The sequence below is a fragment of the Gekko japonicus genome, unplaced genomic scaffold (assembly GCF_001447785.1).
Source record: "Gekko japonicus isolate JY-2015 unplaced genomic scaffold, Gekko_japonicus_V1.1 scaffold1354, whole genome shotgun sequence".
Classification (NCBI taxonomy): Eukaryota; Metazoa; Chordata; class Lepidosauria; order Squamata; family Gekkonidae; genus Gekko; species Gekko japonicus.
In genome coordinates this window covers 21,430-47,835 of record NW_015173712.1, presented here as the reverse complement: position 1 = coordinate 47,835, position 26,406 = coordinate 21,430, and positions in this window count along the sequence as shown.

The window sequence follows — 26,406 nt, the reverse complement described above, 5'->3', positions numbered from 1 at the left end:
TATGTGCGCAGTAAAGAAGTACTTTCATTGGTCTACCCTAAATCTACAACCAATCAATTTCAATGGATGGCCCTGAGTGTTCTACCTAGCAACTCTCTCCATGTCATCTACAGTTCTATGAACCTCCATCATGTCTACCCCATCACTGCTCCTTTGCCTTCTGCACTTGATGCTAACTATGCCTCTAACACCGCTTAGGACAATGTGACCCGGCTGTGTCGACACTGGGCGGCTCTGAGTTTGGCAAGGAAGATAATTCTTAGTGTGTGCACAGTGCATTTTAATGTTCATATTGCTTCTTGTACAGTCATTATCCCAATCAGCATTCAAACAGCTCTGTGAGGTAGGCCAGTATATTTCACATGGGGATTAAGTTTGAGAGAAAGGGGCTTGCTTAAGGCCACCTAATAAGTTCTCCCTTCTTTGCCTGTTTTTTCTCTTAGGATGCAAACATGAAGATGAAAGCCGGGGAGGGGGGGTTTACACTGTGCCTAGTCACCACAAGCAACCAAAAACTTTGAGGCACCATAAAAACCAACATGTTTATGGCAGAATAAAGTTTTGTAGCCAGAACTGGCTTCTGCTGACTTTTTACTGCCCTTTTTACTCTCCCTCCTCCTCCCTTTTCCTGTAAGACATTTTGAAAGGTTAATGGTTGTTTTAATGGACCTGGTTTAATTTTCTGCAGTGCCACAGAATCTTAAATATGCAAACATGTCATGGCCTTTGCAGGTTCTGAGTCTGGAGACCGTGATTTATGGTTACCACCCACAGAATTATTCTTTATAAACAAAGCAGAATAAGAATGCTTCTGAGCACTGGTCTAGCATAAGCGGCAAAAGCCAGTTTAGCATAGTAGAGTGTCCAACTAGGACTGTGGAGACTCAGGTTCTAATTCTCACTCAGCACTGACACAAAGTGGCTTTGGGGGCAGTTGTGCTTGCGCTCTCTCTCTCTTGCTCTCTCTCTCTCTCTTGCTCTCTTTCCCCACCCCCCGCCCATTTAACATACCTCACAGGGTTGTTGTGAAGATAAAAGAGGGGAGAACCTTGTGTGCAGTCCTGAACTGCAGGGAGAAAGGGCAGGATAAAGTGAAATAAAATAGCAGACGTGACTCTATAATGGAAACCTTAAAGTAGAACACATTTATGAAGCGAATGCATTTTCTTAGTGGTTGGCTGGCTGATTGGTTGGTCTCTGTTAGTTAATACAAGCAAGGGACCTGCAGAGATTTGTGTGGGGCATCTCATTTCCCCCTGTACTTGAAACAGCTTCCCTGAACCGCCTCCCCAGGCTATTTCCTCTTAACCCCTTGCAGTCCCCATAGCTCCTCCACTTATCTTGCTTGCTTGTCTCCTTTCCGCACACCAACCAACCTACCTTAATCTGCCCTCCCCCCAGGCTTCAACATTTCCCTCCCTGACTTCAGCAAGTGCTCACTCCATCCGGTGACATGACAGGGGAGAGGACAGGGCCCTTTTGGTCTCCTAGTTGACCCCTGCCCTCCATTTGATTTACAGAACCAAGGCTTGGATATTGTGGTTGCTTTGCATTTCCCAAAAAGGCCATCAAGATCTCACAGCATAGTCTGATTAATCTCTTAATGCTACAGATGTCATTTATATTATTTTTCAAGCTTTAATCCCCCAATTTATTTCATTTTTTATTTAGTCATTTATTAGATTTCAGATTTTTCTACAAACCTGGGGCTTCCCACAAGTTTGTGGAGAAATTTCCCCTACCTACTCCTGGCTCCATTGTGTGGATTTTTGTATCTACACCAATGGCTCGGTTCAGAATTAGATATGTGATTAGTGGTTTTATGCTGTTTTTATGATTTTATCATGTTGTACTTTGTGAAGCTCCTCCAACAGGTCTCTGTAGAAGCAGAATACAAATTTTCCAAACAAGTAAATAATAAGTAAGGTGTGGCAAAATAAAAAGCATCATAAAAAACTATCTATAAGTATTTCTATATGGATAGGTTAAAGCCATTGATAAAATGCCATTGATTATTTGAGCTGACTTGAAACAGCTTCATAAATTTTGGGGTGGCTGCCAGCATCTCAGGATAATTAGTGTATGCCTAGGAACTTAAAGAGCACATGCTTGGAAGAAGTACTCAGGTCCAAACCAATGTGGTTGGTCACTTTTAGCTATTGTCTTTGGCTATATATTCAGATGCTAATACTCCACTCTCTAACTTTAACAGTGCATTCCTAGGAAATCTTTCCTGAGAATAAGTCCTGTTGAATAGATTTGAGTAGGGTTCTGAGCAGACCTGCTTAGGATTTCTCAGTAGATCATGACCAGGTACTCACCAGTTCCTGGTGGCTCAGAGAGTGTCTTCATTTTATATTATCACATCATTCTCTAAAGTCAAAGTTCCTCTGCCCTTGTAAGTCTTTGATTATCAGCACGAAACTGGCTTCTGGGCTTTTCAGTATAAAAGCAAAAAAAAATAATCAGTATTCCAGATCCACTGATAATGCATTTGTGTGGCATGAAAAAAATGCCCACAGGAGATTGTTTCGACTCCTGAGTTTGCGATAAAATTCTTAATCAGCTGGTTGATCATGTGGTTGATCAAAAGTTTTGTTTAAAAACACACCTAGCTCTCTTGCCAGTTGTAAAAATGCTAGTTTTAATGTTTTCAAGGATATTAGCTGAGAACTGATTTCAAATCAACATTTTCCCCCTTTAACAAGTTTGGTGTAGTGGTTAAGTGCGTGGACTCTAATCTGGGAGAACTGGGTTTGATTCCCCACTCCTCCACTTGCACCTGCTGATGTGACCTTGGGTCAGTCACAAGCTCAGGCACAGCTGTCCTTGAAAAAGAGCAGTTTGTGTCAGAGTTCTCTCAGCCCCACCCCCCTCACAGGGTGTCTGTTGTGGGGAGGGGAAGGGAAAGGAGTTTGTAAGCCGCTCTGAGACTCCAAGTGAAGGGCGGGGTATAAATCCAATCTCTTCTTCTTCTTTGCCCATCAATGCTGATTTTTGAATAGCTGGGTTGAAAGCTTCCTATCCCTGCATCACATTTGTATCTTGTCCTTCCTCCAAGGGGATGCCCATAGCGCTTCCCTCCACCATTTTATCCTCACAGCAGCTGAGGGACTGGCCCCCCAGTCAGTTCATGCTGCTTGCAAAGGTTGTAAACAAATGGTCAGAGTGACTTTGATACAAGACATTAGCTTAAATAAACCATAATGATTAAATTCCAAAGAATGTAGCTTGCTGCTGCTGCAGATTTTCCAAATTATGTAAACCAGACACTGGGGATGACAGTGGATTTTTTTGCTTAAACTAAACCTTATAATAGTAATGATGGTACTCTAAAATGGCTGCTACTCTAGGATTCTGTGTGACATTTTGCATTCTCCAGAAGTACTTTCCTAGATCCATTTGTGGAACATTTTGGCTCCAACTATGAATCACTTGCATTATACCCCACATCATCCAGTGGATTTAGTGTTTGTATTTTGCATTGGCCATTGACTTGAGCCCTGAGGTTGGATTCTTGCTACAAATTAAAACGTTCCATTTCCGTAATAAAACTCAAATGGTGGCAAAGCCAACAAGTACCCTGTGGGATCCTTAGTACCAGAGTTCCTAGGCTACCCATTATGGATGTGGAAGCATAAAAAAATCATTGGGAGCCATAATGCTGTATCAGATTTTCATCCTCCCCATACTCCAAGGAAGTCAGAGAAGTATACAAATTTCTCCCCTTCTTCATTTTATGTCATCTGATGTATGTTACGCTGGGATGGGAGCCATCCAAGGAGCTTTGTGACTGAGAGGGGACTTGAAAACAGCTTTCCCCAGTCCTACAATATTCTAACCACTATACTGCACTTGCTCTGTATAACATGGAAGAAAAAATATTTATAGCAAGAGTCTGCAATTTTTGGAACACTGAGAATGGAAAATGGGTGCCACCACAAAATCACTGCCACAGGAGGTTGTCCCAAATTGGCCAACATGGCTTCTTGGGCCAATTACAGTCTGTTGGGAAGTTGTAAACCAAGCATCTTCCTATGATGAAGCCAGCTGTTGCTGAATAGGTACTTCTTGCAGACACCTAGGTGATGCCTCATGTATTCTTCAGAAGCTCCTCCTGCTCCCAGCGAAATGGAGGAAAGCCAGACTGGCTCTCGGGGAAAGAGAAGCAAACGGCACCAGGAAACCCATCAACAGGTACCACAAAAGCAAACAGAACCAGGAAACCCACTGGAAGGTGCCACAAGGGTTGCAACATCCCTATGGAGAACAAACTTCCTCAAAAGCCAAACCTAGCTTTGTAAAGTCATCTGCACATACTTTGCACTAATGGGAAGCAAGATGTAAAAGGCCCACCAATTATGCATCATAATGCACATGCAGGTTCACCCATATGTTTTGGGGGAGGTTTTATATGGTATTGACCTTATTTAATCCATTTATTACCTGCTGCTTTTCCTTCATGGAAGTTTACTTTCCCAGGAGGTCACCTATGCAGGCATGTGTGTGTGTGTGTGTGTGTGTGTGTGTGTGTGTGTGTGTGTGTGTGTGTGTGTAATGAAAAGGAAAGGTAAGCTTAGGACAGTACAGTTATACCCTAATGTTAAGCAACGATGTTATGTGGGAACAATATTGCTTGAAAGCCAAGCTGGCAAATATTTGGCAAGAAGGATGTACAAATATATATCCAGACAGACAGGTTATAGGGCTATAATGTATTGTTGGAAGAAAATGTCAAAGCTGGGAGCTCTTCGACTGTCAGGAAGAAAGCAAAGCAATCCAAGTAGGTGGTCAGTGCACTGCACCTTGATGGGCAGCTTTAAATTAATATTGCATAGCACCTCAAGTCAGCATAATCTAAAATTCATCTGATGTTGCACTCCTGTAGAGTAATTTGACCTTTACTTGCCAGATATTGCAAGCGTGGAGTTAATCTTTCCATCAGTAGAAATCAGTAGCTGAGATCTGCAAAACCTTTGCCATTAGCAGATGCTTGCAAAGATGTTGCCCTCTGCATTCAGGAGATTCAGATGTCCAGAGCGCCACCTTTCCTACTTCTTAGTCAATTTCAGAGCAACAAAAATAGATAGGAACATGCAAACAGCTAAACAAAAGGGTTTGGAAGGGAGATTGGCTTGTAGTAACTGGTGTGAGAGAGGCAAAAGAATTTGATTGTAGAGTTCATGCCAGAACTGGAAGGCGCCTCATGAATCATTTACAGTGCTAGCCCTAAGCAGAGCAGCACACTTCAAAATCCACTGAAGTCAATGGGCTTAGAAGGGCATAACTCTGTTTAGGATGGCACTGTTACAGTACAATCCTAAACACCTCTACTCAGAAGTAAGTCTCTTTGTGTTAAATGGGGCTTACTCCCAAGTAAATGTGCACAGTATTGTAGCCTTAGTCTCATTGAAAGCCACTGGGGAATGGTAGGTAGAATATTGGCTTTGACCCAAGGAAATCTTGGTTCAGAATCCCATTTAGGCATGAAGTTCTCTTTGGCAAACCTTGTGGAAAGTCACTGTGAGTCAGCTGGAATGGCTGCCGGGTGTATCTGGTGTGCCTGTCCCATCTCCAGACCTCTTTGTAACATTTGCCCAGGCTTAGTTGTGCTATTTTCTTATGCACATCCCAGAAGAACAACAAACCACTGTCCTTTACATTCTGTTCAGGCTAGGCTTCCCAACCTCCAGGTGCCTTGAGGTCTCCCAAAATTACAACTGATCTCCAGATTACAGAGATCAGTTCCTCTGGAGGAAATGGCTGCTTCAGAGAGTGGACTCTATGGCATCACACCCCACTGACATCCCTCCTCTCACCAAACCCTGCCCTCTCCAAGATCTACCCCCAATCTCCAGAAATTTCCAGCTCATAGTTGGGAATCCTCATTCAGGCCCAAAGGCACGTGTTGAGTCATCTGGCTTGACAAAAAATTGAACTTAAGTCTTAGTAATACCACTCCATTTCACCACCGTGCAGCAATGTCGCTTTGGTTAACTGAGACGTCTATATATTGAGGCACCTTTATATAAATGGCTCAGAGCCCCTGCTTTCTGCTTTTCACAAACTGCCTTAAAATTCGTGGAAGTTCATGGCAGCTCTTCAGTTCGCAAACTTGGGGTTGGAAACCACGAACCATCCAAAATTTGTTACAGATGTTGTGTACTGCTTGCAGAGTTATAAAATGTAGAGGACAAAAGGGGTTATCCATTTATACTGAAGACAAGAGTGGAAGCCGCCGCACCCTGCATTGCTCCCAAGCAGCACCGCAACATGTCCTGCTCCCCTGGACACTGCTCCCCACTTCACTCAAGGGTCATGGCTGTCGCTCCAGGACACCTTGAGGTCTTCGACCCCACACACCCCGAGTTCTGGGAATTGTGGGTAGACCAGCTCACCAGTTTTTTTACCTACCACGAGGTCACCAATGTCAGCAAGAAACAGGTGCTACTCCTCAGCACATGTGGAGTGGCCACCATTTGTCTAGTGAAAAGCCTCCTGGCACCCAAGACGTTCACGGAAAATATCTACGACGAGATTGTCGCAGCCTCAATGAGGTATTATGCGCACAAACCCACAACTATTGCCAAATGCACGGACTTACAAGCGCGCCTCCAAAAGCCCAGCAAAATGGCTGCCGCCTTCATGGCTGTCCTCCGCCAACACATGATGGATTGTGGGTTCACGAATGTGGAAGACACAATTCGTCTGGGGTCTGCAGGATGCCAAACTCCATCGCAAACTGGTAGGCACCGCCGGCCTCAAGATAGAGGGTGCCTTACAGAGGGCCACCGCATACGAGGGTTCACACCGGGACCGTCCACCATCTTCTTCTTCAGCTCACCACATGTTACCGCCTGCAGCACCTGACATCTCCAATGAAGATTAGGTCCTACAGGTTCGCCAGTCCAGTTGTCGGACTCCCCAACCCAGCATCACAAGCATCCTAGCTGCGGAGACTCCCACGAGCGCAAAATGTGCCACTTCCGAGATGCCGTTTGTCGATCGTGTGGGAAGCAAGGACACATAGCCTGAGCCTGCTGATCCCGCAGAAATTGGAAAGACACGTCCGCTCACCAAGAGGACCTCGATCTGCACACATTGACAATCAACCACCACCAGCACAAGGTACTGAATCTGCCCCCGGATGCCCCTAATAAAATGCATACCACAGTGCTAATTGAGGGGTCCCCCTGTCACATGGAGCTAGACACGGGCTCCTCGTTTTCCATTATTTCAGCGGAGACACTACAGAAACTCTGCCCAGGGAGGGGACCCCTCCTAAAGAAACCACGGGGTTTGTCACTGCGGGACTTCCAAAAAAACGCTGTGGCCATCAAGGGCTGGGGCAGATTCAGGGTACAATTCCAAGACTTTGACAGCCCTTTAGAATTGCTGGTGGTGGAAGGGAAACTCACGAGCCTGTTGGGGCTTGCGTGGTTTGGGCCCCTGGGTTTTACTGTGACGGGCGTCCGCTCTGTACAGCCGATGGACTTTAACGCGGTCTTCTCTGGGTATACAACAGGACGGCAGGGAAGATCTGCAACTCTCCTAGCCTTCCACTGATGGATCTTTGGATTGGATCCCGGGATCCGACCCCTGGCTTGTTGCCAGGTTTGTCCACACACCTCACTCCTACCTGCTCCCTCTTCCCTTCCCATGTAGAGCAGGATGAAGGAATCCTGGTTCAAAACAAAATTGTATTACCTGCAGGCTTAGAATCCTGGCTTGTGGCTGTGTGTGTGTGTGACTAATTCTCATTAACTGAGGCACCTACATCTGCATGTCCTGGGTAACTATGGTTTGTTTTAAACCAAGATTCCTTGATTACACTCCACATGAGAAGGACCGGAGAGGAAGCACCTGCAAGTAAATGGCACATGTGAGTCCGACAGGGTCCGCTTCTTTCTTAGCGGGACCTTAATGTGATGATGTCTCAGCTGGAATCAGCGGCTATCCCCCTCAGAGGATAGTTGCAAGGGCAAAATGGGCCAGCCCCTATTTATGCTTCCTTGAGCTCCATTGTATCCTCGTTGGGGATTGAAGCATGATAAATAAGATCAAAGTACTGTTATCAAAAATGTAAATTGCATTTAAACATAACATTGCAGGGGAAGCCCTATGGCAATGTACTCTTTATCAGAAACATCTGACAGATGCCTGCCCAGCATCTTCCTTCCTTTTCCCCAACACAGCAGTTTCTTCCATTTCCTCCCCTCCCTCTACCATCAAATGCGTTTTCTCTAGACTGCCATCCTCCCTCTTGAACTGTGGTGTCCTGCACTGAAAATAACGGCCACATACACAGGGCTTCACAGGGTAACGTAAGCAAAAGCGAAGAGTTACTTACAACCTGCAGTCCCCATGTGCAGGAGGTAATGGGGGAGGAAAAGAGACAAGAGTAACAAGGAATGAAGGGAAGCAAACACAGTTAATGAAATCATTCTTTGGCCAAGTTTTAGTTGGGAATGAAAACTCCAGAACTTTCTGACTCCTAGAAGTCATATTTCTGTCAGCAGAGACTGGAATGACACTGGACTTTTTGTGATGCTCGCATAATATTGTGGTGTCATGCGTTCTTGACAAATATCCTTTTTCCTGGTGAATTACAGATGCTAAGCCAATTCTAGTTCCACAACACTTCATGTAACTGTAAGATCAGAGGACAGAGACAGCTTTAATGGTGCTTGTGGATGATCTCCATCTTCAGACGGACACAGGGGATGCATCTTTTTTGTTGTCAGGTCTGTCTGCTGCCCTTGGCAGAGGATGTTTCCACATGGATGTTTTGCTCCACTTTGGTTTCCTTACTGCAACACTGTTTGCAAGAGCATCCACAGGACATCATCCTCTGTCTTGTTTTTTGTGTTCTCTCCTGCTTTGCTGCAACTTTCCCCAACTATGATTGGGTATCAACTTTTTGGAAAGACCACAGTCCAAGTACCTTTGGATACCATGTGGAAAGGAAGGTGTGCATTTTCACAGTTCCAGCCCACATCAGCACCAGCACCACATCAGCACATCAGCATTTTCCTTACCCATTCTGAGGTCCCTTCAGTGGCTGATAATTAGTTTCTGGCTTCAATTCAGGGCACTGCTGCTTACCCATAAAGACCTTCATGACTTGGAGCCTGAAGGACTGCCTCTCCATGCACATTCCCACAAGGCAGTGCTGCTGTTCCCCAGCAAGGTGTATTATCGGCATTCCAATTGTCTAAGGCAGCATTTCCTAACCTGTGGGTCCTGACTCCTGGCCCAAAAGTGAGTTGCAAAGCCTATGAAAGTGGCTTTTGCAGTTTTATTTATTTGTGCATGCTCTGTTTTGGCTTTTTGTGTTTTTTTAAGTGGTTAACCATACCAAGAAATCCAGACTTTTGGGTCACCATACAAAAACGTTTGGTAACCACTGGTCTGAGGCCTGTTCTGCGATGGCCCAGGTCCGAGTTTTCATAGTGGTGGCCCCATAGTGGTAGAACAGCCTCCCAGAAGAGGTTGGGGGACTCCTACCCCCCTGGCTTTCCAGCAATGCAGCAAGAATGAATAATTTTTTTCAGCTTTTGAAATAGCTTGACCCTGGGCAAAGTGGTGCATAAGGTGTTCTTAGATCAGGTTTTAATATGGTCTTAATGTGCAATGGATCTGTTTTAATATTTGTTTTTAATTGAATTTTTGGTATTATTTCTGTGCTGTTGTTATCTACCTTGGGAGTTGAGCAGTGTTTCATCTAAGCAGAGTTAGTGTCAGCTAGCTCACAGTTTTTTAAGCCTTTGGCTCACACATTTTTGTCTTAGCTCAGGAAGGATGGCTCCAGGGCAAACTAATTTATGCAGTGGCCAAATCACCTGCTCACAACTTTACTGCCAGTAGCTCACAAAGTAGAAGAAGAAGAAGAGAAGAAGAGATTGGATTTATACCCCGCCCTTCACTACCCAAAGGTGTCTCAGAGCGGCTCACAAACTCCTTTCCCTTCCCCTCCCCACAACAGACACCCTGTGAGGTAGGTGGGGCTGAGAGAGCTCTGACAGAAACTGCTCTTTTTCAAGAACAGCTCTTATCAGAACTACGGCTTGCCCAAGGTCATCCATCCAGGTGCAAGTGGAGGAGTGGAGAATCAAACCCGGTTCTCCCAGATTAGAGTCCGTACACTTAACCACTACACCAAAGTAGAATTTTTGCTCACAGGACTCCATAGCTTAGAGGGAGCATTGGTCCTGAGGCACTTGGGAGAAGTGAGTATATAAATATTTTAAATAAACAATATAGTCTTTTCATGGGGTGAGGTCTACTGCATGCAGATACTAAATTATAAACTTTTGATGCACAATTGGATACAGGAGTAATGATCATAGCTTAGACCATCATAGAGTCGTGTATGGGAGGTGGCAGTGCTTTGAAAATGTTTTTGTCATTACTCATTTCCCTTCATCTTATTTTAGCGGATTTGTCTCTTTCCAGCAACTAAAACTTGAACACAGAGCATTCAAAGAGCCTGATGAGAGTTCCAGTTGTGCCAACGCTCCCAATTGTGAAGGCAGCAGCTTCAGAAACGAGAATCTCAGGACTGTTATTGTAAGCAGAGTTTGTCAAGACCAGTCCCACATGCTGTGTTGTGAATCTCACTGGTTTCTTTCAACTAAGCAGTGAGTGATTGAAGCCATTCCTTTGCCAGTGTCTTAATAAGGAAAAGCTACGTTTTTGCATGCTTAAACAGGTGGCATTGCCGGGAACCAAATATTCAAGGATTTCTTCTCTTTGTATGCACAAGGAGGCAAAAAGAGAAAGTGATGCAACTGAAAATGTAGGTGGGGGGGGGGAGGTAGCAAGGTGTGCTTAGGAAGAGCCCTTGAGGTCAATACAAGGAGACAGTGCTGGAAGGGGTGGGCTTGTGACTGTTCTCAGAATTGAGATGGACACAGCAGAGCTTTGACCCATTTAAAAATTTTAAACCATGGAGCTATTTCATCTTGTGGACCATTAACAAGTATCGTGTTTATTCAAAAATTAGTACAAAACCTTGTAGTGAAGTTTTAGAAATTTTGAACACATTGGGGATGCACAGCCATTTGTTTTGTCAGGCAGAATCAGAAAGTACCTCCTGAGTAAGCTGATATTATTCACTATTATCCTTGAGTCAGAGAACAACATTTCCAACTATTCTCTTGTGTCAAGTGAGGGGTCTTGAGCCAGCCAAAGGAGCCCTGCTTCAGCAGATGAAGGCTTCCTATACTGGGGGAGATAAAGGTTCCTAGTAGTACAAGGAAATGATTAGAGCCAATCTCATACCCGTCACCAAACATTTTTTTCAGAGGGGAAGAGTGAGCAGTAACTGGCAGCAGGGGGGGGGGAATAAAACTAATTAGATTACCACTGGCATCCTCCCGGAGGGGTATGGACACATCCGTGGAAGACATAGCCCCCCACCCACCCCGCCCAGCTAGGGCCCCGGCCAATCCAGTAGTTTTTGCATTTTCATACGTTTTGATATGTGGGTGGCAATTTAGAGACTAAGGGTTGGATCCTAAGGCATCATCCTGACAATGTAACTGTGGGAGGGATTACTGCTGATTCCCTCCTCCCACTGCTGACCCCACTTTGCCTCCACACTGATCTTAAGGGTCAAACACTGAGCAAAATTTCAGGGGATTGAGTGGGATACAGCAAGAAGAGGGAAGAAGAGAAGTCCTTTTGGCTAGCTCTCCTCTGGTAGCAGTACTTGAGATCCAACCTGGTATACCCCCTAATTTGGTTCTCTGAAGCTTTTTCCCAGGGAAGTAAGAACGATGCAAAAAAAAACCCTTTCCAGCCCTGAAAAAATTAATGTATTCCATCACCCATCTCTCTTTTAGCTCTATTTTAATCCCTTCTAGGGTCTGTCCCCACCATTGGACAGAAGTGCATGAAACGTTTCTCAGCTATTTGATTGGTAGTTGTGCCCTGTGTTGTTTCCAAGGCAAGGTCACAAAAGTCACTTTGACATTGACTATAAATAGCAGGGTATGTTCCCCATCTCAAGCATCATTAAGGTAGTCCAGTGATTTAGATGGCTTAAAAAAACTTTGTTAGGAAAAATGAGAACCTCACCAAAGCTTAAAAACCACAGAATAAAACTATGGCTGTGGGAAATTGTTTTGATCACCACAAAATCAGGCCTTAAAAATGCAAATTTTAAATCCTTTATGGGAGATCCTATTTTGTATGGATTTGTAAAGAAAATGTTTAGTCTTCAGCAAACAGAAAAAGCTCACACAAGCAATATTGTTGACTTTGAACCGATTAAAACTAATTTAAGTCAAGTTTATATGGGGGCATGATTAGAAGTTAGGCATTTTTAGTTGATTGGATGATTGAAAGAGATTATTTTTATTGTTTTAGGTCCAAATTTCCCATCTGTTCTTGTATGCTAACTTCATACTCCATTGCACACTTACCAATTAAGATTCCTAATGATCTGTGTAACTGGTCAATCCATGGGTTGTGGAAAGATGAAAAGTGCTATTAGCATTTTATCTCCCTATGATCACTGTGTCTAATTGTTACAAATACATTGCCGTTTTTGTAAAGCTCATCTGGGAATGGATTTGCCTTTCTTTTGTTCAAATAAATTTGGTGACTGCTTGTCATCCGAATAATGTACTGCCGTGTGGCAAAGCCAGTAAAATATTCAGGTTCAATAATCGGGAGTAAAAGAAGGGGGAAGGAAATCAAAACCCCACAGGAAACAAACTTAACATTTTGAAAATCCCACCCGGAGCTCTAAAGAAATATCACAACACACTGGAACTCATCACCAAAGGATCCTCATCAAAAGTTTGCAAAAGGCCAACAACATCTTGAAGGTGAAAAGGGTCTGAATAAAACACAAAATGCCAGTGAGGACATCATGAATTATTCATTTTAGGGACACTGTAGAGGAATACAGCATTCTTCTTGAGACAGACAAAAAATGGGACCTACGTCAGAGTTTTTTTGAATTTAAATGATTTTTTATCAAACAAAAGATTAGTAGACATAATATTATATTGTAGGGAGGAAGTACTTATGGATGGATTTATTATGGAATGTATCATTCCAGTTGAATATGTCATTATTTTACCCATTTGTTTGCTTTAAGCATTTATATTCTGCTTAAAGCAAACTTCAAGGTCATGTAATATTAAAAGCAATAAAATTCATATTATAATGACATTCAAGAACATAAGAGGACTAATTAAAATTAAGAAACAAGAGTAGAAATAGCAGATCAAATAACAGCAACAGATCAGACAAATGAGAACAGTAACAGAAGCATTAAATGCCTAACTAAATAGAGCAGATTTAATTTTTCTTCTAAAAGCAGATAAAGTTGGCACCAGAGGGACCAGCCCAGAAGGGGAGTTCCATAACTGGGGAACCAGCACAGAGAAGTAATCTCACATAATCACCCATCTGTCTTCTGAAGATGGGACACCTAGAGCCAGGCCCCATCACCAAGATCAAACAGGTTCACACTACCTTTTAGATACCCTGATCCCTAGATATTTAGAGCTGTATAGGTTAAAATCTGCACTTAGCACTGTGTTGGATCCCCAAGCATCGAGAATAAATCCACGTTTTAAAGAAAAGCAAAATTTATTTCAAAGCGTTGAAGACATACTCAAACACGTTCTTTGTTAGAACTGGGGATACACAGTTAGTTCAAGCATAATAAAGGAACTTCAAACAGATACAGATCCAATGAACATCTTTCCCGCTGGCGGGCTAAGGAAACGGTTGCGCGCCCAGTACATGAGAACCAGGCAGAACATCAGACAAAACACAGGTGCAGTAGTCCTGGGAAAATCAATAGGCAAGCATTACAGCATCTTCTCCCCCACACAACCTCCAGCAGTTATCTTTTGCATTCCAAAGCAGGAACAGGATGATAGAAGCCAGGCCGGGTGTAATAGGGAAAGGATATGTACACAGAGGTCACAGAAAACAGAATGGCAGCTTGCTGACATACTGCCCCCCTTAAAATACACTTACAACACACCTCCCGGCCTGGGCGGGAGACCTCCCGGGCTGGGCGGGAGACCTCCCGGTTTGTCCGGGAACCTTCTGTGGAAACTACGGATCAGGTAAGGGGCCCGAATATCCCCTTCTTCCACCCATTCGCGGTGCTGGGGACCGAAATCAACCCATTCGATAAGGTACCAGAGTTTACCACGTTTCACTTTACAATCAAGGATATCAGCTATTTCAAAATGTTCATCCCCTTCCAATATGACAGGCGGAGGAGGAGTAGTCTCTGGTCTCCAAGGAGACGGTCCAGGATCCTTCTTCAATAGACTCATGTGAAAGACAGAATGCAAGGCACGTAAATTCTTAGGCAAAACAACATCAACTGCCACATCATTTATGACTTTACGCACTTTGAACGGACCAATGAACTTCCATCCCAATTTTCTGCTAGGCCGCAGCATCTTAATGTTCTTGGTCGAGACATACACAAGATCCCCAGGTTTCAGATCAAACCCCACCACCCTACCCTTGTCTGCCTGGGTCTTGTAAGCAGCCTTGGCTGCGTCAAGTGTTTGGCATAGCAGCGGCCATGCTTTTTGCAAGGACATACACCATGTATCAGCATCCCCCACAGGACGTTGGCCCATCCCCTCCAAGAAAGGGAGGGGGGGACTGTCGTAACCAGATACAGCTTTATAAGGAGACATGCCTGTGGAGCTATGGACCGTATTGTTATAACAATATTCAGCAAGAGGCAATAATTCACACCAATCATTCTGTTGATAATTAGTAAAACAACGCAGGTATTGTTCCAGAGTCTGATTAACCCTTTCCGTTTGTCCGTCAGTTTCGGGATGATACGCGCTGCTGAGCCCTTGTTCGACCCCTAAAATGGAAAGAAGTTCCCTCCAAAATTTAGAAACAAATTGGGTCCCCCTGTCAGAAATTAACTTAGCAGGTAATTGATGAATTTTCACCACGTGGGACATAAACGATTTCGCCAACCTCTGAGCTGTAGGCAAGGAAGGAAAAGGCACAAAATGAGCTTGCTTAGAAAACAAATCAACAACCACCCAAATAACAGTGTTCCCTTTGCTCGCAGGGAGGTCAGTAATAAAATCCATGGACACCACTTCCCATGGTCTCGACGGAGTAGGGAGTGGCTGCAGTAAACCAGGAGGCTTGCCCATCCTGGGTTTAGTTAAGGCACAGGTTTGGCAGGACCTAACAAACATCAAGAGGTCTTTGCGCATTTGTGGCCACCAGAATTGTCTGCGGATGAGTTGCAAAGATTTAACGAAACTCCAATGCCCTGCCAGTTTCGAACCGTGAGCAGACTCCATCACCTCCCTCCTCATCGAAATAGGCACATACAATTTGTCTCCAGAATAAATCAGACCTTCAGGGCTACGGACACAATCAGGTAATGTCTTAAGGGAGGCATCATCCTCAGCAGTAAAAGCAGAAAGATATTTCTGGACCCAGGCCCCCCCTCCCACAGGGAACAGGGAAGGCGAAGTCTCATCAGAGTGTGGAATCGTTCGCGCCTGCGCCCGGGTGACTACGGCCCCCCCCAGATGGGAGGGGGAAAAAACAGAGTCCATGATGATCTCACGCTGACTGTCATGTTGTGGGAGGCGCGAGAGCGCGTCAGCCAGGGAATTAGCCGCCCCCGGGAAATGACGAAGTGTGAATCGAAACTTAGCGAAGAAGTCCGCCCAACGAAGTTGCTTAGCGTTGAGAGAACGGGGGGATTTCAGCATCTCCAGATTCTTATGATCAGTCCAGACTTCAAACGGCAGTTGCGCCCCCTCCAGCCACTGCCTCCAAGTGGAGAGAGCCAGCCGGATCGCTGACGCTTCCTTTTCCCAAATCCCCCAGTTTCGTTCGGCATCAGAAAACTTTTTAGACACAAATGCCAGGGGATGTAACCGACCATCTTCCCCTTCTTGCAAAATAGCGGCCCCCATAGCCACATCCGAGGCATCAGTTTGGACAATAAACTTCTTAGATTCATCAGGGCGCGCCAGCACCGGCTCGGAGGTGAACATCAGTTTAAGTTTCTCAAAAGCCTCTGCGCAAGCAGGGGACCATTTAAGCGGGGCGCCAGGTTTCGTAGCATCAAAACCCTTCCCTTTGGTCTTTAGCAACTCAGTCAGGGGAAGGGCAATTTGCGCGAAATTCTGGATGAAATTTCTGTAAAAATTGGCAAATCCGAGGAACATTTGCAATTGTTTGCGGGTCCTGGGGGGCTCCCAGTCAAGTACAGCCTGAATTTTAGCAGGGTCCATTTCAACCTTCCCCCCAGAGATGCGGTATCCCAAAAAGTCAATGCATGTCTTGTGGAATTCACATTTTGACAGCTTAGCAAACAAGTGGTGTTCATAAAGTCGCTTAAGGACCTGGCGCACCAATTTAATATGCGACTGGAGGTCCTGAGAGTACAGCAACACATCATCAAGGTAAAGGACCACTCCTTTGAATAGAAACTCATGTAGGACCTCATTGATTAGGTTCATGAAGACCCCCGGAGCCCCTTGAAGGCCGAAGGGCATAACGAGGTACTCAAACTGCCCCAAAGGGGTATTAAATGCAGTCTTACTTTCATCCCCCTCCCGGATGCGCACACGGAAATATGCATCCCGGAGGTCAAGTTTCGAGAAGATCTTGCCCTTGGTGGCCTCAGCTACCAAGTCCTTAATTAATGGGAGGGGGTAAGCATTGGACAAAGAAACAGCGTTCAAACCCCTATAGTCAGTGCACAACCTAAGCCCCCCGTCCTTCTTCTTTCGGAAAAGTACAGGCGCGGCGAAAGGGGAGGAAGCCGGGCGAATGAAACCTCGGGCTAGGTTTTTATCAATAAAGTTCCGCAGTTCGACTTTTTCAGCCGGCCCCATCGCATAAATTTTACCTTTGGGTAATTTACAGTCAGGCAAAAGTTCAATAGCACAGTCAGTCGAGCGATGAGGGGGCAATTCGTTAGCTTCCTCTTCGCCAAACACCTTTGCCAAGTCTCTATACTCTCGAGGCAAAGAAGCTAACTCTTCCGGTTGCAAAGTGCCGCAGGGGAACTGTGTGGTCGGCTGGTCCCCCCACGAATCCACCCAGCAGTGATCCACACACTTAGCCGACACAAATTTGACAACCCCTTCTTCCCACAAGATGTAAGGGTCATGGGTAAACAACCAGGGACTCCCCAGTACTAAGTCGAACTGCGATTTAGGGGTGACAATGAAGGACCTGGATTCCCAATGATCTCCCGCCCCCAACCGCAAAGCCATAGTCTCGTGCGTACAAGGTTCCATGGGTGCCCCATCCATCTGAGTAAAAATGATGGGGGACTTCAAGGGGACTATCCCCGCTTCCAGTGCAACTAACACTCTAGGGCTGATGAGATCCCTCCCACACCCAGAATCAATCAACGCTCTTACCCTAACGTGGGTTCCTAGGAGCGGATTCATTAAGGAGACAGTCACGAAAAATAGGGAAGGGGTTTCTCTCACCACCTTGGGCGCAGCATTAGAATGGCCTTGTCGTTTTGCGCCTCTCACAACAGGCCGTTGTCGTTTTCCGCCGTTTCAGCCACCAGCTCTTCTTCGGACTCGGCGGCAGCCGGTTCATTTTCCCCCGAACCTTGGGCTGCCTGCAGAGCTTTGGAGAAACGCGGTTTAGCCATCCCCTTCTTCCCCGACAGCGGTGTCTTCGGGCTTGGGGTAGGCGGCTTGTCTTTGACTTGACGGCTGCCACAATCCACAGCGAAATGCCCCTTCTCCCCGCACTTGAGACAGAGCCCCATCTTCATCCGTAGTTCCCTTGCCGATTCCGACAGGCGTTGAGTCTTGGGTTTAGAGGCACCGACAGCGGCGGGTCTGTTGGTCGTAGCAGCCAGGTCGAGTTTGATGGTGGTGAGCCGGTCTTCTGCATTTTCAGCTTCTTGGGTCCAGGCCATCAGGGAGACAGGGTTGACAGTTTTCAGAACCGTTTCTCGGATTTCTGCGTTGAGACCCAAGCGATACATCTCAGCCAATATATGATCAGGGTAGTCTCGGAGCTTAGCTGCTTGCTTGTGGAATTCCAGAGTGTACTCGCGAACCGACTTCTTGTTCTGGCGGTAGGTCCGGAGGAACGCTTTAGCTCTTTGACTCGCGTTGACATCTTCGAATCTCGCCCTCAGCGCCCACATGAATGCTCGCAAATTCAAAAGTTCCGGACCGCGGTCGTTGTGCAGTCCAACATACCATGTGGCGGCGTCTCCTTTCAGTCTTGCCGAGATGACATCAATGAGACCAGCTTCATTTCGGAACAGGTGTCGACTCTCTTCTACGAATTTATGCACCCTCACCGTGAAGAAAGCGAGTTCATCCGGGTTGCCGTCGAAGGTAGCCTCCAGCAGATCCTTGGGTCTGGGTCGTGGAGGCCTCACCAACGGGCCCAGCTGCCCCGGAGCTCCCCTGGGAGGGAAACCCGGTACAACCGGTGGCCCTGCTGGTATTGGCCTCAGCGGCGGCGGCAGACCCGGCACCGGCGGACCCCCTGGCATCGGCGGCTGCGCAGGCACTGGCGGAGGCGGTCTCACCGGCTGCTGGACAGGTACCTGCTGCGCGGGAACTCCCGGTGCTTGTAGCGGCTGAGCAGGCATCGGCGGCGCGGGAAATCCCGGTGCAGGAGCAACTTGTAACTGCGCGGCGTGTGCGTCCAGGAAATTGGCCATTCTAACGTCCAACATTCCCGGCAGGCCTTCCATCACATCCTGGAATGCCCGCATTAAGTCTCTCACCGAGTCTTCCAGTTCTGCTAGACGTTCCCCGGTAGTTTCCTCCGGGATGGGGTCCCGAGGGCGGTAGTCCGGGGGTGGGTCATAGTCCTCTTCCGTTTGGAAGGCTCCGGTGCCCTCCTCATCTTCTGCGTGACCACGCGGTCCCGACGGCTCGAACATCCACTCCTCGAGGTCCTGCTTGGGGCTCCCCTTCTCCGAGGTAGACCCAGGTTCCGGGAACAATCCCTTGTCAAACAGACTCTCACGTAATCCGCTCCCCCGACGGGAGTACACCTCACGGGTGCCTTGGGTGTTGTACATAGTCCAATCATCCTGCTGGTGAGTCTTCCGCGGACCCCATTGCGAAGGGGTCGGAGGCGGCCAAGACAGATGTGCAGGCAGGCGGGGAATCGTTCCCCCCACGGCACCCTCCATCGAGGCTGCAGTCGTGAACACCAAAGACGCGGAGGTTTGTGGGACCGATCCCGAGTCCCCCTCCGTGTTAGGTAGATTTCCCTCAATTCCGCTCATGATCTTGTCAGATTCGGAACGATAGGAAAAAGGGAGTTCTAACAATATGTTGGATCCCCAAGCATCGAGAATAAATCCACGTTTTAAAGAAAAGCAAAATTTATTTCAAAGCGTTGAAGACATACTCAAACACGTTCTTTGTTAGAACTGGGGATACACAGTTAGTTCAAGCATAATAAAGGAACTTCAAACAGATACAGATCCAATGAACATCTTTCCCGCTGGCGGGCTAAGGAAACGGTTGCGCGCCCAGTACATGAGAACCAGGCAGAACATCAGACAAAACACAGGTGCAGTAGTCCTGGGAAAATCAATAGGCAAGCATTACAGCATCTTCTCCCCCACACAACCTCCAGCAGTTATCTTTTGCATTCCAAAGCAGGAACAGGATGATAGAAGCCAGGCCGGGTGTAATAGGGAAAGGATATGTACACAGAGGTCACAGAAAACAGAATGGCAGCTTGCTGACACACTGTGCTGAGAGACAAACTGAAAGCCAAGCAGATCTATTAAATGGCAAAATATGCTCAGGGTCCCATTATTTTCCTGTTTATAAAAAGAATTATTTTCCCCAGTAATTTTGTATAGAAGACCGGGTCTAGAAAACCAGTTAGAAATCAGTATAATGTAGCTGACATCTCTACTGATCATCTTTTGTAAATTATAAATACATTTCAATCTATACGGTATAAGCTTCATTGAAGGTGCCAATTCCAGCTTGCAAGATTCCTGGTGATTTGGGGCCATGCCTGGGAAATACAAAGTTGGGGAGGGAGATCAATGGGTATGTGATGTCACATCCTATGATGTCACATCCTGCTCAAAAGTCATCTCCTCCAACTCCTTTTTCTTGTGAGATCACTAAACATATATAGCTAGAGACCTCCTGCACACCACCCCCATGGCCACTTTGTGGAGTGCTGAGACAAAAACAGGCAAGAAAATCAGAGTTGCGCCAGCAACTCATCACTTCCAGCAAATAACCATCACTTCTAGCAAATAACCAAAACTGATATCACCACATGATGCGCTAGGATTCCCCTCAGTTTACCATAGAGTTGGGGGGGATCCTAGAACATTACACTCATATGCTGACATCACTTCCAGAAAGGATGTTGTGCCTTTGGCATTCCCTCACCCCCTCCATCTCCTGCTGGTTGCCAGCCAATGGCTGGTAACCCTAGAGGTCACTTCCTCCCACAAAGATTCAAATTTTAAATGTAAATATACTTATTTTAAAAACTCTCAAATTAGTCTTCAGTTTTTTTCTGTTTTAAGAAGAAAAATCTGGTCTGAAGACTCATAGGAAGATGTCAGCCAGCAGCAGTCCCATCCCTTTCTGTAGCTCTATCTGACCTCTAGTCTATCAATCAGTTTCTCCTGGTCTCTATGATATTACCAAGGGACAACTGAAGGTCTTAGAGCACCTACTCTCTGTAGCCCCTCTAGGACTTCTGTAGACTCTGTTTCCTCCAAGGGAAGTGATCTCTGTATTCTGGATTTTCAGTGTGTCAATACAATGACAGATTGTCAAGATTTTGTCTGGACTCTTACTCTTCTTTGAATTCATCAAAAGCACATTCAGAGGGGTTGCTCATTTGCTAGTGATGAGACTAATATCTCCTGCACAGGTATAGAAAATGCAATAACTTGTTTCCAAAAGTTCCAGGTCATTCTGTAGTTGAAGGGAACAGAATTTGATTAGATGTCATTGTATCAGTTTACTGGCTGTGAGAAGTCGCTGTTGCATACTAAGGATAAAATGGCCTCTGGTTTCTGAATGGAAATCAAGGAATGGCGTGAAAAGTGACTGGTGGACAGTACATGTGGCCAAAGTGCTGTCTAAATGGCTTTAAGGTTTGTTTGGCTTTGTCCATTATGGTGGAGTGGCATTCTGTTTCTATTGTTCATACTAAGCTTTCCACAGGGTTGTTGCCAGCCATCACCCTTTGGTCATGTGACTTTTCAGCCTGCTGTTTCAGTGTCACATGACAACTATTACAGATGTAATGAACCCAGTCCATTTGTAAGAAGTCAAGAAAAGAAGCAACTCTAGTATTATAAAGTGTGTGAAAATCTCAAACAGCATCTGGTAAGCATTAAAAGTCTTAAAAATAAATCTAAACAATGACAAAAAGCAGCACTGCATTCTCACATATGTTTAAGGCAGGGATGCAATTCCAACAACACACTCTTGTATTGTATAAGTACTACCACAAGTGGTTCCAACTGTAGGTACTGTGCTTTCTTTGAGCAGTAGCATATTTTTTAAAAAAAACTGAATGAAAACTACATTTCAAATATGCACTTGAAGAAAAAGTGTACTTTAGAAATGTTGCTAGCAAAATTAGGAAATATGCACTCCTGTATGCCTAATAGCAACAAGGGCTTTAACTCTGATAGGCCTACAGCAGAATTGCTCCACTTTGAAATGAGGAAACCTAGCAGGAGATATATGAAAGCATCCATTCAGTACAGAGACTAGGATTCATCACCATCTGGTCAAATCAGATTACTCTATAATCAAGGAGTCTCCTGCTAGCTGAAGCATAGGGAAAAGCCTTAAGAGGCCTGCCATTTACTACTTGAAACGGCAGCAGGGAATAAGTGTGATATACGACTAGCACTGCATGCCAGAATCAGAAGTACATGCTATGGCGTGGATTCATTCATTATGCCAGCTCCACAGAGATACATCTGTGGAGATGAAAGTCTTTTAATGAAGAAAAACAGCGGAGTTGGAAAGTTCGAGGAGGGCACCCCAAACAAATGCAGCATTTAGTTCTCCTTTGAAGAGCCAGTTTTTTTTAAATGCCAGCTCTGACTGAAAATGGATTTGCTCAAAAACAACAGATGCTTCATGGCCAATAGGCCTTCTCAACAATTTTTTTAAAAAAAATTAAGAAGAAAAAAACTTGGCATGCTTATTCTCCAACTCCATCCAGTGTGAATGGATTTCTGGCACCAGGTTTCAATTCCTGTTCAACTTCTTCTATACGGAATCAGGGCGGCTACAATAAGACAATGTGGCAGAGGCTAGAGGGTCAGACTAGGGCTAGGAAAACTAAACTTGGGGTCTAATTTCTATTCAGCCACAAAGCTCACGTGGTGATCTTAGGTTAATATTTCTCACTTAATATCTTAGCCAACCTTTATAGAATTATTGTGAGGATAAAATGGATTTGGGGGAAACCACAGATGCCATTCAGAGAACACTAGAGGAAGGGCTGGATAAAATGTTTAGATAGACTCTATTTATTTATTTATTTATTTATCTATGTATTTATTTATATCATGCTTTTCTGCTCAATGGAAATTGCTACAAATGGAATTGCTACAAAAATATATCATACAAGAAAAACAAATAATGAACAGGAAAGGGTGTAAGGCATCAATAACAAAACAGATTTTTCTCTCCCTCCGCTAGCAGATCTTCCTTCCCTCCCTAGGTTATGGCCCTCAGGCAAAGAGCTGAAGGACTTTGGCTCACACCTCTGGGCATGCCCAGGCCTTCATGACCTGAAGCAAAGGAGAATCATAGGGTTGCCAAGTCCTGCTTGGGAAATACCTGAAGATTTGGGGGTGGAACCTGGTGAGGTCAGAGTTTGGAGAGGGGAGGGATCTCAGTATGGTATAGGGTTGCCAAGTCCAACTCAGGAAATATCTGAGGACTTTGGGGGTGGAGCCAGGAGAAAGGATATGACATCACATTTGTGATGTCACATCATGTGATGCCGTTTCCAGGTCAAAGGTCAAGTGATGTCACTTCCCTAGCTCCACCCCTTCTGATGTCACTTCCAGCAGGGGGGCTGCCCTCTGGGTGGCCATATGGGTCATCTAGTCCAACCCCCTGCTCAACACAGGACCAGCCAAGAGCATCCCTGACAAGTGTTTGTCCAACCCACTCTTGGGCCTGTCATTCCAGTTCCAGAACACTCCTGCTACACTCTGGGGCTGTCATTCCACTTCATGGTCTCTCGTTTCATTCCCTGAAGTCTCCTGCTACACCCTGGGGCTGCCATTCCACTCTGGAACCTGTCATTCCAGTCCCTGGACACTCCTGCTCCACCCTGGGGCTGTCATTCCACTTCATAGTCTCTCATTTCATTCCCTGAAGTCTCCTGCTACAGCCTGGGGCTGCCATTCCACTCTGGAACCTGTCATTCCAGTTCCAGAACACTCCTGCTACACCTTGGGGCTGTCATTCCACTCCGTGGTCTCCCATTCCAGTCCCAGACCACTCCTACTCCACCCTGGGGCTCTCACTCCACTCCGTGGTCTCTCATTCCAGTCCCTGAACACTCCCACTCCACCCTGGGACTGTCATTCCACTCTTGGGCCTTTCATTCCAGTCCCTGAACACTCCTGCTACACCCTGGGGCTGTCATTCCACTCTGGGACCTGTCATTCCAGTCCCTGGACACTCCTGCTCCACCCTGGGGCTGTCATTCCACTCCGTGGTCTCTGATTCCAGTCCCAGTCCACTTCTGATACTTCTAGGGGCTGTCATTACACTCCATGGTCCCTCATTCCATTCCCAAAGTAGTTTATTTGGGCCCAGAGACCCTAATTTTCCAATGGGCAATCCTGTCCTTCCTTTTAGTACATCCCCAGAAAATAACCCTAGACACCCGACCCTTCTGTTTTTCTCTCTCGGGTGCTTTTGCAGAGCAGCTGTCGGGTTGGAGCCCAGGGCTTGTGGGCTGCCCTGGCTATTCCCTTCCTTCGGGTGGGCGCTCTCTCTCTCCCCCTTTCCTTGCTGCTCTTGGGAGGCTGGGCTGGTGGGCCCAGTGACACAGCCAAAGCTGCCTTGGAGCACTCCAGCACTGCATCCACGCCTTTCTTCTGGCACACCAGCACGGGGGGGGGGGGGGCACTCAGTGAGGAGGAGGGGATGGTTGCCTGCCACTTGGGACTCACCTCGGTCTGCCTTGGGAGGAATGCAGGCGGCACACAAGCAGATCGCCCGCCAAAGGATGGATGCCGGGAGTGGGTGGCACTAAGGAGGTGAGGCGAGTAGCGGACTACACTCTTTGAAGGCAGACGTGCCCGCCGACGGTCAGAGACCTGGGGTGCTCTAGCCTTCATCTCTATGGCTGCTGCTAGAGTGACCCACGCCAGCCAATTCTTAAAAAGCAGGGGTAGGGAATCTCAAATCTGGGGACCCCCGCCCTAACAGGGGAGTTGGGAAGCCTAGTATGGTATAATGCCATTGAGTCCACCCTCCAAAGCAGGGGAACAGATCTCTGGTGTCTGGAGCTCATTTGTAATTCTAGGAGATCTCCAGTCCCCACTCGGAGGTTAGTAACCCTAAGAATCAAATGTAGCTAGATGTTCTCCAGCTGTTCCTACCCAGATGGAAGGTTCTTTCCCTTTTCATCCCTTGTCAGAAGACTACTAGTTATGAAAGTACCTAGTCACAGATAACTGTTTGTACATAGGTATCAGGCAGGTAATGTAGCAAATCAACCTAATATTGCCATAATAATGGCATTATCAGGAGCTCTGGCCTGAGATTAGACTGAAAGACAGACAAGCAGAAAACTAGTAATATGGAATGAGATCCTGGCCAAGTGTCTCAGGAATAAATGTAGGTATACTGAGGTAAGGCACCAGGTTTGGAGAGTTTGTATGGGGAATTTTAGACAGCCGATATATTCCAGTTCAGGAACTGTTCCCTGACGGTTTCTGATCTGACATTTCAGACAGAACCGTTTTAGTAACGGTTCCCTACTGGAATATATTTTCACTTTCAGACAGAAATGCTTCTGTCCCGTTAGGGAAGAGTTTCTGAAGCATTTTAGCTGCAAACTGCTTCCAAGCGGTCTTCACTTTTCTGTACTGTTTCTGAAGCGCTATGGGGTGCTGTGTAAAATGCCCCGTAGTGCTTCCTCCTGCGCCACTTTGTTTTCCCACCCTTTTGTGCCCGTGTGGGTGATCGCCATCCTTTTAAATAAAAACTTTCTTTTTAGAGCACTATACCGCTATAGCAGCATAGCACTCTAAAACAAACATTGAAAAAAGGACAGAGTTCGCCCGTGTGGGTGAAAAAGGGTGGGAAAACAATGCAGAGCAGTCTGAAATGCCAAACCGCTTCAGAGACGGCTCCTTACCAGTGGGGGAAAGGCTATGTGAAATGGCAGCCCTGTACCGGTTTAATCCAAGAAGGTACAATAATGGCTTAAAAATGGCTTTAAAAGGGTAATGTGAAATTCCCCACTAGTTTCTCCAGGCAGGCATTCTGGTGTCAGTCACCCAATCTTCCAGAAAGAATCTGATCTATTATTGTGTGAGGGTTCCAGGTGGAGCTGCCTGCAGTTTCTTTTTCCAACCGGGGGGGCAGTGCAGGGGCCTCATACAGAACTGTATAGAAGTGCAAGCCTCCATCTATCTATATACATAAAAGAAAGTCCCCTCACCATAAAATCAACAACTAGGCCAAACCACTGGACCTAGAGACACTAAATTTGGGGAGAGCGCTCCTACCGTGGTGTAGGTGCTCAGTAAGAAGGGATTTTTAGAAATTCAACCCCTAAGTGGGTCAAAAGGGGGGAATGTGCTCCCCCCATTGATTCCTATGCGGCTGGCAGGCAGCTGCCTCTCTGCACCCCCCACTCTCTGATTGGTCAGCTGCAGAGCTCAGTGTTCTGAGGTTAAAAAAAGCCAAGAGTTACAGGGGACTACAGAGGGCTAATGACAGTTGAGAAAATCAGGAGTGGCCAACAACCACCTGTGAGGTGAAGCAAAACTGCTGGCCCAGCCTCTCTGATGGCTTCCAACACACTCCCCCACCTCCTACACCTAACAGGCAGTTGTCTATCAGGTGCAGCCCCACCTCCACAGTGACTTCTAATACTCCTCCCCCCTCCACCTCCTACACAGGACAGGCAGCTGCCTGTCAGGTGTAGGAGAGGAGGTGGGATGGCTTCCAACACACTCCCCCCACCTCCTACATCTAACAGGCAGTTTTCTGTCAGGTGCAGCCCCACCTCCACAGTGGTTTCTAATATTCCTCCCCCCTCTCCCTCCTACACTGGACAGGCAGCTGCTGGTCATGTGTAGAAGAGGAGGTGGGATGGCTTCCAACACACTCTCCCCACCTCCTACACCTAACAGGCAGTTGTCTGTCAGGTGCAGCA